Consider the following 15,209-nt stretch of genomic DNA (forward strand, 5'->3'; position numbering starts at 1 on the left):
GTAGGAAAGGAAGAATCTCCCTTCTTATTTTAATCAATATATGACTGATTTAAAGGAGCCTCAGAGGCCTTTAGCACTAACAAGGCCCAATCTCTAGGAATTTAAGAATGACAGTGAGGCTGGCACTGTGAGGAGCCTGATGTATGATACCACCAGGGCGTTGAAAGAACACGGCTTATATCACATCTCACACCCTGCCTAGAGAAAGCCACTTTTATTCTAGGCCAAATTCCAAAGGGAACCTGGCAATGGACTTGTTATAATGTTAAAGTTAAATAAAATTGTTCCCAGTAATACACTTTCCTGCTTTTGAAATCTTTATTGTTTGTTATTACAAAAGCAAATAAAACACACAGAGACTGTTGCTGTGTACACCTGCAGTTCTTATTGCAAGCTCCCCCAACCCTCCCTGAGGGCTTTCTCTGGCAGCAGAAATTAGTTCACTACTGTACAGGGCAGGCAGGCGCTGCCAGGCTGAAAGCCAATCCCTGTTCCCCCCATAACGAATGGGAGATGGAGGGTAAATTGCTCCTCGGGTGGGACAACCTGAGGTGTATTCTACGCAGTTTTCAGAGGCCCCCAGTGGGATGCAGATCCGGTTGCCTCCAGCAGTGACCTGCTCTGAACTACTTTCCTTCCTTTCCCTCTCCCTTCATCTCTGTCTTTCAGGGCTTCCTGGGATCACCTCCCAAATAAACTACTTCTGCATAAATCACTATATACGTCTGGGAAAGCCCAACTCAAGGCAATTGCTGTAGTTTGAATATATGTGTGTGTGTGTATATATATTTGTTTGTTTGTTTTGTTTTGTTTTGGAGACAAAGTCTCACTCTGTCGCCCAGTCTGGAGTGCAGTGGCATGATCTCGGCTCACTGCAACCTCCACCTCCTGGGTTCAAGCTATTCTCCTCCCTCAGCCTCCTGAGTAGCCAGGACTACAGGCATGTGACACCACACCCAGCTAGTTTTTTTATTTTTAGCAGAGACAGGGTTTCACCCTATTGGCCAGGCTGGTCTCGAACTCCTGACCTTGTGATCTGCCCACCTCAGCCTCCCAAAGTGCTGGGATTACAGGCATAAGCCACCGCACCTGGGCCAGTAGTTTGAATATTTATCCCCTCTGAAAGTTATGTCGAAACTTAATCCCCAGTGTGGCAGTATTGAGATAAGGCCTTTAAGAGGTGATTGGATCATGAGGGCTCTGCCCTCATAAGTGGATTAATCCATTCATGGATGAATGGGTTAAAGGGTTAATGAACGTATGGGTTACCATGGGAGTGGAATGGGTTGCTTTATAAGAAGAGGAAGAGGGGGCCGGGCGCGGTGGCTCACGCCTGTAATCCCAGCACTTTGGGAGGCCGAGGTGGGCGGATCACGAGGTCAGGAGATCGAGACCAGCCTGGCTAACAGGTGAAACCCCATCTCTACTTTAAAAATACAAAAAACTAGCCGGGCGAGGTGGCGGCGCCGGTAGTCCCAGCTACTCGGGAGGCTGAGGCAGGAGAATGGCGTGAACCCGGGGGGCGGAGCTTGCAGTGAGCTGAGATCTGGCCACTGCGCTCCAGCCTGGGCGACAGAGCGAGACTCCGTCTCAAAAAAAAAAAAAAAAAAAAAAGAGGAAGAGGGACCTGAGCTCGCACATTCACACACTCAGCCCTCTTGCTGTGTGATACCCTGCCTTGCCTCAGAACTCTTCAGAGTCCCCACCAGCAAGAAGGCTCTCACCAGATGTGGCCCCTCGACCTGGGACTTCATAGCCTCCACAACTGGAAGAAATAAATTTTTTTTCTTTATAAATTACTCAGTCCATTTTCCATTGTTATAAGCAATATAACAATGCCCACATATGAGTTTGCTGAGGCCTCAATACCAGGGTACCACAGACTGGATGGCTTAAATAACAGAAATGTATTTTGTCACAATTCCAGAAGCTGGAAGTCCAAAATCAAAGTGTCAGCAGGGTTATTTCTTCTGAGGCCTCACTCTTTGGCTTATAGATGGCCATCTTCTCCACTTGTGTTTACACAGCCTTTCCTCTGTTGTGTGTTTGTCCTCATCTACTCCTCTTATAAGGACACCAGTCATATTGCATTAGGGTCTACCTATATGACCTTATTTTACCTTAATTACCTCTGTAAAGACTCTTTCTCCAAATACAATCACATTCTGAGGTACTGGGGTTAGAACTTCAGCATAGGAATTTGGGCGGGTACAAAATGCTGCCCCTAAGAGCCCATTATAATCAAAACAAAGTTATATCAAATGTTTATTGAAAACACATGCTTGTGTTGACTTAACCCAGCCAGTGAACAAGTCAAGCCTGGTAGGCTGTGGTGGGATATTTGCTCTGAATCTGCATAGGCTTGTCTTCCAGGGACACATTTATATTCTGGTGCTCTAAAGCAGCTATCAGCATTAAGAGATTTGCCCAGTTAGGAATTTAGCATAGATTAATCCAGGCTCCTTCATTCTAACTATTTATACTGCTCTCTAGGGTGACCAACTCATCTTGGTTTGTCCAGGACTGTCCTGGTTTTAGCACTGAAAGTCCTGCATCTTAGTACTTTTGCCTGGGCACACCAGGATGGTTGATTATCCTTAGTCTCTCATATTTGAGAAATGCGGGGGTTTGGGGGAATCAGGAGTAGATAGAAAGAGAGAGAACAGATGATCATTTTGTTTGTCAGGCTGGGTTGGATTTGATGATTTCTGAAACTGTTTCCAGTTTCATTAGTATAAAGAAACAAAGATGTTATCAACCCCTTGGATATTTACATCTGAAATTTAGTAGTTGGTGATGAGACCAAACATGATAAAAATAATAACTCTAGCAATATTCCAAGAGAAGCCAAAAGGAAGGTGAGAGAGCAGATAACTCCTTGAGAAAAGCTGTCCCCACACTTCCTGACAGAAGAGATCCTCTCTCCTTCTCCTGCCTCACTCACACACTCATGCTCCTCTCTGATTTCAGGTTATACTGGAAATCATCTGTTAGACTTGTCTGCATACTTCTTTTTCTTACTAGATACCAAGTTCCTTGAGAGACTGGGTCTTATTCATCATTGAAGACCCTGGCACCAAACAGGTATAAATAATTACCTTTTTTCCTTCTATATTTTTTTCACAATACGTTGTGCTCCCAAAACCAGCATTACCTCCAGTGGGTATCAGGAGTGCCTGGAAAAGAACATTATTGAATGGGTGATCTCTTCCATAATAATCAAACTAATCCTATTACTAATAGAATTACTGATTAACAGTGCCCTTTCACCCCTTGAAGCCTAGCATTTGTGACAGATCTACACTGTGTCTTTCCATTTGATTCATGAAAGATCTACATTATTAGATCGTAGCCATTTCTTAGCCAAGAGTAATTCTGTTGCTTCAAGCTATACATCTATTCTAATAGATAGACGTGTTTTTTGTTTTTGTTTTTTACCCAATCTTGTCTGAGGTTTTCCAATGTTTTTGTTAGATAAGTCCAACATTTATTAAGCACCCACTGAATATTTTGCATGAATACCACTGATTTATTCAAAAAAATGGTGTCGAATATTTTAGGACTAATGACAGTGGCAGTGTGGTATTATACAGAATCTCTGCCTTCAAGCAATGTCTGATCTATTGAAGGAAATGAGACTTATATATACATGAAAAATAACTGATTATGGATCTTATGTAAAGCAGTATATTTAATGTGCCAGATGAGTAACATAGAAAATAAATTCTCTGAATTATAATTATTTTGTCTTGCCAATTATATACTGTGAGTATATTGAGAATATATTGTTTTATAACCTCAACACCTGCTTTTAAGTAGACACCTGATTTTTAACAAGCTTCCCAGATGAATTTTTTTTTTTTGAGACAGGGTCTCCCTTTGTCACCCAGGCTGGAGTGCAGTGGTTTGATCTTGGCTCACTGCAACTTCCACCTCCCAGGCTCAAGCAATCCACCCACCTCAGCAGCCTCCTGAGTAGCTAGGACTACAGGTGCATGCCACTATGCACGGCTAATTTTTGTATTTTTTGTGGAGACAGGGTTTCACTATGTTGGTCAAGCGGGTCTCAAACTCCTGAGCTAAAACAATTCAGCCACCTTGGCCTCCCAAAGTGTTGGGATTACAGGCATGAGCCACCACACCCAGCCTTCCCAGGTGATTCTAATTATGCTGAAGTTTAAGAATCACTACTGTAGACAATAGAAAGAGATTAAAGGATTTGGGCAAGAGCATGGCATGATAGAGATATTTGATGAAGATTCATCTAGTGGAGTGCAAGATGGAGCAGGGCGTGGAGAAACTGAAGATAGAGGAGACAGAAACAAAGCTGATGCATTTTTCCATGCATGAGATAACACCAGAACATTAGGAATAGTATGAAGGAAAGAAGAGGTAGGCATGGAAAACATTGAGAAGGAGGAATCGCTGAACTTGGTGACTGACTGTTAGAGAAGAAGAGGAGGAATGAAAAATAACTTCAACATCTTTAACTTTAAAAACTAGAATAATACTAACAGTAGCTGTAATTGAATTTGTTTCTCCTGAGAGTGGAGCTATGGGATGGGGAGGCCTGAAACCAAAGAGGCGGGGGCGAAGGAGGGGGTGTGGCTTCCTGCTTTCTTGGACGGGCGAGCAGCGAGCAAGCTGGAATTCTCCTGGAGCTCAGAGTAAAGCTACCCCCGCCGTGCTAGGGCTCCTAACTTGCTTCTGAGTTCTAAGCAGGTGGGCCTCTGCACTCTGTGAGGCCCCCAGGACCTCTACTTACACGACCCCAACGACTGTAGTCTAAAGGAGGTGAAGGTTCCATCTGTTTTGTGGAAATTTCTCTCAGTAAACTAATGCATGGCAGTGATTCCAGATTCATCCGTAATCAATATAATGGAAAATTCTAAGACTTCTGACTCTTTTCAACATGAACTGGAGGATTATATTAGAAAGCAGAAAGCCAGAGGATTGCAACCAACACTTTGCTTTACAAAGGTGAAGGAGGACTCCGTGTACCAAGAAAGGGGTCCCACTGAGCCTCGGGGGCCGGAGCAGCAGGGACTCCCCTGCTGGAGACCCCACCTGTTCCCGGCTTCCTTGGAAAGACTGAGGACCGTGGAAAGCTGGGTACCTCCCTGGCCTAAAATTCCTTATGCTCCAGGAAGACTGGAATCTGTAAACCACAGTCAGGAGAATCAGGACCGTTTCTTCGAACACCGGTGGCTTCTAAGCCCATCTGGGCAGGGAGAGAACACAGGCGTCCGCGGGACGCAGGGCAGGGAAGATTCCTGTTGCTTCTTCTGGGAGCCCCGCAGCAGCGCCCAGCAGGCGGGCCATGGGGACAGAGAATGTGAGGACCGAGGCCTGAGGAGGAGGCACGGGGAGGAGCTCAAGAGGAAGCACCGTGCGAAGGGAGACTCACACAAAGGGAACAGGGGCAGGAGAAAGGCCGAGGGTGCCCCAGGCAGTGCAGAGAGGCCCAGACGCAGCAAGAAGAATCACCAGGGTCGGGACACCACAAAAGATGCGAGAAGGTCCGGGAGAGAGAAGAAGGGGCCAGGCAGGGAAGGCCCCGAGGAGGAGAGGGACCTGTGGGATGAAGCCATCCTTGGCAGTTGTTACTGATGATTGGGGACTGGGGTCCCCAGTATTAAATCATTTGAATCTGCTGGAAAGGATGGATTAGATAACACTGAAGCAGTTAAATGGCCACCCACTTGGAAGAAAATAAAATCTAATCGTCACCTCACACTCTATTCAAATATTAAAACCCAGATGGTTTACAGATACATGTGTCAAAACTAAAATATAAAAGTATTCGAAGAAAATATGGGAAAAGTGTTTTTAATCTTGAAGTATGGATGACCTTCCTAAATAAGATACAAACCAGAAACCATCAAAGAAAAATTAATAGATGTAACTGCCGAAATAGTTTAAATTTGTGTAAAGTAGAAGATTTTGTTGTAAAATTTGTAAAATGGAAATTTTAAAAATAAAGCATTGTATGTGAGCATCGAAAAAAAAAAATACAGTAACAGCTAACATATATTAATCACTGTGGCAGTCACTGTGACCTGGCTGCCTCTACAACCATGCCCAACTCTCTTCTCTCATTACAGAAGCTGGAAAACTAGATCATCACTTTCTTAGCCTCCTTCAAAGTCACGGGAGGACGTGTGACTTAGTCCTGGCAATAAGATGTAGGGAGAAATCTTTTGGAAGGCTCCCGGGAACTGGGAAAGCTTTTGCTTTTCTGATTGAAGAGACAGTTGATGCCGCCCCTGCCTTTCCCTCTTCTTTTTGCCTTGATCCCTGGAGCTGCAGGAGCCTGGTGACCTGTGATAGCCATAAAGATGAAAAGCTGACATGGTAAAGATGGCAGAAGGGAAAGAGAAAAGGACATGCAGTCTTTGGTGGCACCACTGAACTGCTGCAGCAAGGCTGGACTTCACACCTCCAGAATTCTAGTTATGTAAGATAATTATGAGCTGGGTGTGGTGGCTCATGCCTGTAATCCCAGCACTTTGGGAAGCCAAGGCAGGAGGATCACCTAAGGTCAGGAAGTCGAGACCAACCTGACCAATATGGTGAAACCCCATCTCTATCTCTACTATGTGGTGGCATGTGCGTGTAGTCCCAGCTACTCGGGAGGCTGAGACAGAAGAATTGCTTGAACCCGGGAGGCGGAGGTTGCAGTGAGCCGAGATTGCGCCACTGCACTCCAGCCTGGGCGACAAAGGGAGACTCCATCTCAAAAAAAAAAAAAGACAATTAAATATATTTATTGCCTAAGCTGTTATTAATTGGTATTCTGTTACTTGCAGCCTATTACAACCAAACTGATACAAGCACTGACTACATTCCAGGCATTGGCCTAAACATTTAATTCAATGCTTACAACAACTTGATGAGGGATGTGTTATTATTACACAGAGGAGATAAGGAAGACACCAAGAAGTCAAATAACTTATACAAGTCCACACACCTGGTAAATAGCACAGCAGGGATTTAAAACCCAGCAGTCAGCCTCCAGAGCCTTCACTTGTAATCACTATATATACAGTTTCTCAATAATGGTGATAGCACAGATAGAAAATAAGGAAGTTGGGAACAGGTGTTAATAGCTGGAAATCCAAGTAGAAATATCCATCAGGCAGTTAGAAGTGCCAAGTCTGAGGCACAAGAATATAAAGGATATTATTTAGAACAAGGAGCCATCTGCATTAAAATAAGGGTTTATTTAGAGCCTACAGCGGTTCCAAATCCTCTTATCTACAAGGTGAGTTGAATAGAACCATAAATATATTGCATAGCCTGAATACTCTTTTGTTGACAAAAATGCCTTTGACTGTCCCAAAGCTGGCTCCCTTGTTACTGCAAACGTTTAAGTTCTGGCCTGTGAATACAGTAATATCATTTAAAGGAATGCTGTGAAGTGGGGTCCAAGGCTGCCCTCCACTCCTGGCTGCCAGGGAAGATTTTTGGCTACACATAGCAATTCTCCGTTGTAAGCCAATGCCAAACATAGCATCAATCTTCCAGCCAGCTGCCAGTTTGCAAGGCCACGCTGACCCAACAAAGCTACCCAGAATCTGAAGTGGGCTTCCAGGGCTGTTGACTGTTCTATCACCTTCAACATCAGGGCAGCCTGTCCTCAGAAACGAGAACGGACGCTGTGTACCTTTATTCCACTGGTATTCAGAGTAAAAAGACAGATGTCCATGAGGACCAAAAAGGGAGAGGGAGGGGGAAACAGATAACATTAATTCCAAATAATAAAAATAATGGTAATAAGATCTTGCCATTTTTGAGCACTCACCCTGTGCCAGGCTCTGTGTGGAGTGGATGACTTTCATGCATTATCTCACTTGAAGCAAATTAATCTTGTGTCTGCTTCTATTTTAACAGACTCACAAGGTTTCTAAAGAAAATCATTGTTAATCACTGAAGATACTTTGGCACTTGCCAATTATTTTTGTCATTGTTGGTTTGCTTGGGGTTTTGTTTGTTTTGCTTTCTTTATTCAAAGGCCTAACAAAGGTTAGCTGGAATATTCCACTGATGCCCATGGACACTGCAATAATTTTCAAACAAGGCTGATAACCAGAGCAATAGCTCAGTCCTGTGGAAAACAGATTGGCCTACCTGGGAGAACTGAGAGGGCACATACATGAAAAACAAACATCTATGAACTTCCTATCACCAACTTTGTCAGGTTAGTATTTACATAGTTCTAGAAATGGGGCCAACGTAATCATTATTTATCCAATACAAGGATATAAATGCTCAGTGGCATTGGAAAGGAACTTAAAAAGGGAAAGATGTCTACTTTACAGTCCTGGTATTGGTTAGAATGTTTTGTACTTTCCTTGGTGATGAGCTGCAATTAACCCAGTTCCGATCTGAACGTGCTGATCTTCATCACAAATCACCAATGACACTGAAACAATTTCATGGTCATTAAATGCTTAAATGATGTTACAATCACCTAAACAACTAAAGTACACAAATTAAAGCTTTAATTTATAATCCTTTTGCAAAAGCACTCCTGTTAGAATTTAATTTAAGATTTCTCTAGACTCACACTCTAAGTCCAATCATTACAATTAATCCAATCTCTCTAATCAAGGATGCATGTCTTTACTTACTCTCCCTAAAAGTAATGGAGATTATAAATGAATGAATTTCATTACTGTTCATGATTGTGGTCAATTGTTCTCAGTTTCTCGTTCTGGGGTCATTTCCCTCTGGGAGGCTGTTTGAAAGATAACCCTATATTTAGATACTACCAACAACAATAACAACAACAAAAGACAAAAAATACACATCAAGCTTATTTCTGAGATAAGAATGAGACAAGCTGAGTCATCATTGAAGTGGTCAGCAGTCCAAGGCCACTCATCCTTCATAATTAGCAGCTGTGAAGGGCTTTGCCAAGCCCACTGGCCAAAGGGCAAGGGGTAAGAATCGCTCACGGCCTTAGAGAAGTGGTTCCCTTGCATAAGTGGCTAAATCCAAACAGACCAGAATAAATCCTGCCAGTGCATCTGATTCAATATTGAAAAGTGCACAAGCAGGAAAGTAGTTAGCAAGTCCCTTCATAATTCTGCAAAAGTTTATTCTTTGTCTCAACAGAAAATGAGGAAGTGTATTCTCTCCTAGACTTTAAACTCTGAGGATAAAGAGATACTCCTAGTGGAGTATCTGGCACATGATGGGAGATTAGTAAATGTTTGTTGAAACTAAAATTAACTAACATGTCCTATCATTGACTCTGCATAACAGCTTGACAGAGTAGGTATTGTTGTCCTATTCTGTAATAAAATTGAGGAATTGATCAGTTTGGCAACTTGTTAACAAAGGATAAAGCCAGGACTCAAACTCAGGTCTTTCTGGCTCCAAAGTTAGTGTTCTTTTCATTATGTCATGCTGCTGCAAACTACCTGCTTTTCTAACTTAAGAAAAGACCCTTTCTGTTTCTTTTCTAATTATAGAATGCACAACACTCTTCTATAAATGTAAAGCCTCCTTCTATTCCAAACCCCTTATTCTCTGCAGATGATCACGTAGTTCCTTTATTCAAAATGTGGTGGTGCTTCTACATTAACATCACTTCCTGTCTCTTCCCTATCTTGGCTTCCTTCACTGCTGTCACAGATTAAAAAGTGACCTTCCTCTATTTCAAGGTGAAAGCCCCTCTCTACGGCTCTTAATCTCCCCAACCTGACCACATTTTAATACTTCATTCTTTCTTCTGTGACTTCTTCCTGCCAGTGTATAAATGGTTTGACGTGCTTCCCATCTTAAAATACACACGCGCGCGCACACACACACACACACACACCACCTCCACTCACCAGGCTATCCCTTGAACTACATTCCTGTCCCTCTCTCCTTCCCTTCACTATCAAGTTTATTTTTCACAGCCTTCATCTTCTAACCATCTCATCATGTACAGAAAATAATCTCTTGATAACAATTGAAAAATCAGATCTACAGATTTTCTTAGTTTTCATTCTCCTCAGACTCTCTGCAGCAAGCCACCACCACCAATTCTTATTTCGTCACATGATCTTCTCCCATTACTTGCATAAAGCTGTTCACTCTCAGATCTGCCTCTCATTGTCTGACTCCTCTTTCCTCTTCTGACCCCAAAGGTAACTGTTGCCTTTGGTTATGCCCATAGCCCATTTCTCCTCTCCACATTCCCTCCTTTGGGTATTTCACTCAGTCTTTTCTAACAATCTTCAGTTTTGACTAGTGCTGCAGTCCACATTCCCAACTCCTGTTAGATATTTCCATCTGCCTGTTTCCTACTGACACCCCAAACTCACTATGCTCAAAATACAGTCATCATATTTTTTCATACATATCTATTTATTACATTGTAAATACTATTCTCTCAGTCACTATGGAAACAAAAATTACCATGTTAAGTTTACAGTGTTCAATGCTACAAAGGCCAAATATTAATCATAGGAGGTCTAATATTCAAATAGAACTCATTTTTTCTTTTGTTTGAAAATTATTTCCCAAAATTAATGCATTTTTCAAAAGTAATGCATATGCTAAAAAGAATAATTCAAAAAATACAAAATATACCCAGTAATGGGATGGCTGGGTCATATGGTACATCTAGTTCTAGATCCTTGAGGAATCGCCATACTGTTTTCCATAATGGTTGAACTAGTTTACAATCCCACCAACAGTGTAAAAGTGTTGACCCAGCCATCCCATTACTGGGTATATACCCAAAGGATTATAAATTATGCTGCTATAAAGACACATGCACATGTATGTTTATTGCGGCACTATTCACAATAGCAAAGACTTGGAATCAACCCAAATGTCCATCAGTGACAGACTGGATTAAGAAAATGTGGCACATATACACCATGGAATACTATGCAGCCATAAAAAAGGATGAGTTTGTGTCCTTTGTAGGGACATGGATGCAGCTGGAAACCATCATTCTTAGCAAACTATCACAAGAACAGAAAACCAAACACCGCATGTTCTCACTCATAGGTGGGAACTGAACAATGAGATCACTTGGACTCGGGAAGGGGAACATCACACACCGGGGCCTATCATGGGGAGGGGGAAGGGGGGAGGGATTGCATTGGGAATTATACCTGATGTAAATGACGAGTTGATGGGTGCTGACGAGTTGATGGGTGCAGCACACCAACATGGCACAAGTATACATATGTAACAAACCTGCACGTTATGCACATGTACCCTAGAACTTAAAGTATAATAATAATAAATTAATTTAAAAAAATACAAAATAGTATATTACATACAGTAAAAAGTAGGTTGTCTTCATCCCTAACCATCATAAATCAAATTCTCTTCTTCAGAAGCAGTAGTACTGGTTTTATCTGTGTTATCAGTTTGCTATAGAAAATGTGCCAGAAATATTCTATGTATTAGCAAGTATGTATGTATAGATGCCTGTCTTAGTTCATTTTCTGTTGCTTATAACAGAATAACTAAACCTGGGTAATTTATAAGGAAAAGAAATATATTCCTGGCCAGGCACAGTAGCTCACGCCTGTAATCCCAACACTCTGGGAGGCCCGGTGGACGGATCACCTGAGGTTAGGAGTTCGAGACCAGTCTAGCCAACATGGTGAAACCCCGTCTCTACTAAAAATACAAAAATTAGCCAGATATGGTGGCAGGCTCCTGTAATCCCAGCTACTTGGGAGGCTGAGGCAGGAGAATCATTTGAACCTGGGAGGCAGAGGTTGCAGTGAGCTGAGATCGTGACACTGCACTCCAGCCTGGGCGACAGAGCAAGACTCTGTCGAAAGGAAGGAAGGAGGGAAGGAGGGAGGGAGGGAGGGAGGGAGGGAGGGAAGGAAGGAAGGAAGGAAGGAAGGAAGGAAGGAAGGAAGGAAGGAAGGAAGGAAAGAAGGAAGGAAGGAAAAAGGAAAGGAAAGGAAAGGAGAGGAGAGGAGAGGGGAGGGGAGGGGAGGGGAGGGGAGGCGAGGGGAGGGAAAGAAAGAAATGTATTCCTTCTAGTTATGGAGGATAAGTCCAAGGTAGTGTGGCCGCATCTGTTGAGGGCCTTCTTGCTGGTAAGGACTCTCTGTAGAGTCCCAAGGTGGCACAAGGCATCCCATGGCAAGGGGACCAAACATGCTAGCTCAGGTCTCTCTTCCTCTTATAAAGCCACCAGTCCCACTCTCATGATAACCCATAAATCCATTAATTATCTGACTTTCTCATTATGGGGATAAGGGAGTCGGAGGAAATGTAGTGGGAGGACAAGCAGGAGTGGAACAGTCTTGGATTTTGCTAATGAGGGCCACCTGGAATGGTGTGAAGACCTCCACAGAAAGATGCTAAAGATGTACGGACATATGTCCAAGAGATATTGAGGTCGTCATAAGTGACCAGCCAAAGGAAGTCATTCAACCCTGTCAAGGCACCTGCAGGTGGAGATCCCCAGCAATGGGTCTCTGAAGAAACCACTAAGGTGCCCCAAGGAAGTCTGATCACTACTAAATTCAGACAGACTCAGCCTAATACCTTCAAAGTCCAGGGTTTAACCGTTGAGACCTTTCCTACTCCTTGCCTCTTTAACCTTGGATGTGTCAGATATCATAACTACTGGGAGCAGGGAGTAATAGGAGGTACAGCCCAAACTAAACTAATCTTACCTGATACATAAGCATAAACCCTCAACAAATTATTGCACGTGTGCACAAAGACTTGTACAAGGAGGTTCATAGCAACAACATTTGTAAAAGCAAAATATTGGAAACAATCTATCTGCATGTCCACAGATACATGGATCCATAAGATACGGTCTTTTCCTATAATGAAATATTATGCAGCAAAACAAATCAAGTATAGCTACATGCATCAACATGGATGAATCTCAAGAACATAATGTTTAGGAGGAAGGGAAGCAGGAAACAGACACAAACTGTACAATTCCATTTATATAAAGTTTTAAAACATGCAGCACTGAACAATATATTCTTTAAGAACATACACGGACTGGGCCAGGCGCGGTGGCTCATGCCTGTAATCCCAGCACTTTGGGAGGCCGAGGCAAGCAGATCACTTGAGGTCAGGAGTTTGAAACCAACCTGGCCAACATGGCAAAACCCCAACTCTACTAAAAGTACAAAAATTAGCCAGATGAGATAGTGGGCGCCTATACTCCCAGATACTCGGGAGGCTGATGCAGGAGAATCACTTGAACCTGGGAGGCGGAGGTTGCAGTGGACTGAGATCATGCCATTGCTTTCCATCCTGGGTGACAGGGCAAGACTCCATAAAAAAAAAAAGAAAAGAAAAGAAAAGTAAAGTAAAACATATACAGACTGGTACAATTAATTAAACAAGAAAGCAAGAAAATATTAAAAATAAAATTCAGGATAATGGCTCCTTCTGAAAGAGGGAAGTGGGGTGAGGAAAAACAATGGGAATTCCAAAATGCAGGGAACGTTTCTAGCTCTCAAACTGTGGAGTGGGTGGAGATACTTGTTTTTGTTTTATCATCATTCTTTAAACCTTTATATATATATTACAAATGTTTTCAAGCTGTTCATTATTTAAAACAAATTTTAGAATAAATATAACTATATATTTTAATTAATGTGAACATTTCTTAGTTTTCTTTCATTTTCATAATCATGTGGAATATCCATAAAGTACCTACTACAATGCCCAGCAAATGGGATCTATTTTTATTTGCCTTCAACTCACCACTTACTTGTCTTTGGGGGATTTAAGGCATCAAATCCAAGAGTAGCAAGGGAATTTATTCGCTAAGTATAAGTGATACTGGTGATACTGAGCAGCCGTAAGCAGTCTTAGGCCAGGTCAGCACAACACCCAACTGAAGCAAGAAGCCTGGAATTATCACACTGCCCTTACAATGCCAAAAGTCCAGTGGGAATTATCTTCTCATCAAAGTGAGTAAGTGTGTCCTTCCTGCTTGCAGCATTTGTGTTCACTTTGACAACCTATCACTGCCTGCCTGCAACCTCCCCACTCCAGGACCCTCAGTCATTACCTTCAGCATACTGGGTCAATGTGGCCATAGCTCCATTAACTGAGCACTACTCTGTGCCAGGCATTGCTGTCTCTTTTACTCACCAACATCCCACAAGGATAGTGTGTATTAATCCTGTTTTACAGAAGAAAACAGGTTCAGAAGAGATAGTCTGTCTAAAATCACTGTCTGCAGCAAGTACTAGAGGCAGAGTTCAAGCCCAGATCTCTCTGACTCCAAGTGCAAACTTCCCACCTGGCATCCAACAATCTTCACCGTAGGCTTCCCTTGACTATTCAGTTTCCCAACCAACCCTCTTCTTTGTTAAGCAGGCAACTCTCCTTAATGCCTTCTGAATAAGTCAGCTCAATTTGTGTCTATGCTTTTCCTTAGGCTATTTCCCTGCTGCAAACATCCTCTCCTTCTTTCCTCTACTCACCTAAACACAACACTTCTTTCACCTTCATTTGGAACTGCCCTCCTTGGGAAGCCTTCCTGAACCAACTCAACTCCCAGGTGGTCGCATTTTCTCAGAATCCTTCCTATCATATACTTGTTGTATTAACTAGACTATAGGTTCCACAAGAGTCAAAATGGTACCTTCCTTTACAGCATTTTGTTTCACTTTGTTTCGGGTTCTCCAGATAGACACACGTGGTGATTGCTAAATAAATGAAGAAACCAGTGATTTGGGTACTCTACAGACACAAATATAATCCCTGGGGCAGTAGTTCCAGGAAGACTCCAAATCTCCCTTGAGGCTTTTTAAATGTACAGATGCCAAGCTCCATTCCAACAACCTCACAAGGCAGAATCTCCCAGGACAGGGACTGGGGAGAACTGAGTATCTATATTTTTTTACAGACAATTTTCACGTGCACCCTCAGATGAGAATCTTAAGCGTTGTTGCAGTTCAGGACCATCTCCATCCAGATAAACACACAAGGAATAGCCGCATGAAGACGAGTGAGCCAAAATGCTAAGAAATGTGTATTTAAAAGACAATCAAGAAATCTATTTCCTGATAGGCATGACTGTTTTAAGGGAAGAATAAGGAAAAGGAGGAAAGGAAGAAGAGATGCAGAGAAAGGAAGGAAGGAGGGAAGGAGAGAGAAAGGAGGGAGGAAAAAGAAGGGAAGGGAAGGGAAGGAGAAGGGTCATAGTCTGCTCAGGCTGACACAATAAAATACCATAGACTGGGTGGCTT

The 15,209-nt window shown here is 42.6% G+C and overlaps 1 protein-coding gene across 2 annotated transcripts in view; it reads right to left on the minus strand.

Annotated features, from left to right (window-relative positions):
* The window catches only part of LOC105498752 (RecQ mediated genome instability 1), a 138,613-nt gene that overhangs the window by 50,320 nt on the left and 73,084 nt on the right, over positions 1-15,209 (minus strand). For both annotated transcript variants that reach the window (XR_011612378.1, XR_011612376.1), the window contains exon 4: positions 3,099-3,176. The gene's annotated coding sequence lies outside the window, so the exon portion shown is untranslated. The remainder of the gene's footprint in view (positions 1-3,098; positions 3,177-15,209) is intronic.

This window comes from Macaca nemestrina, chromosome 14, assembly GCF_043159975.1.
Source record: "Macaca nemestrina isolate mMacNem1 chromosome 14, mMacNem.hap1, whole genome shotgun sequence".
NCBI classification, from domain to species: domain Eukaryota; kingdom Metazoa; phylum Chordata; class Mammalia; order Primates; family Cercopithecidae; genus Macaca; species Macaca nemestrina.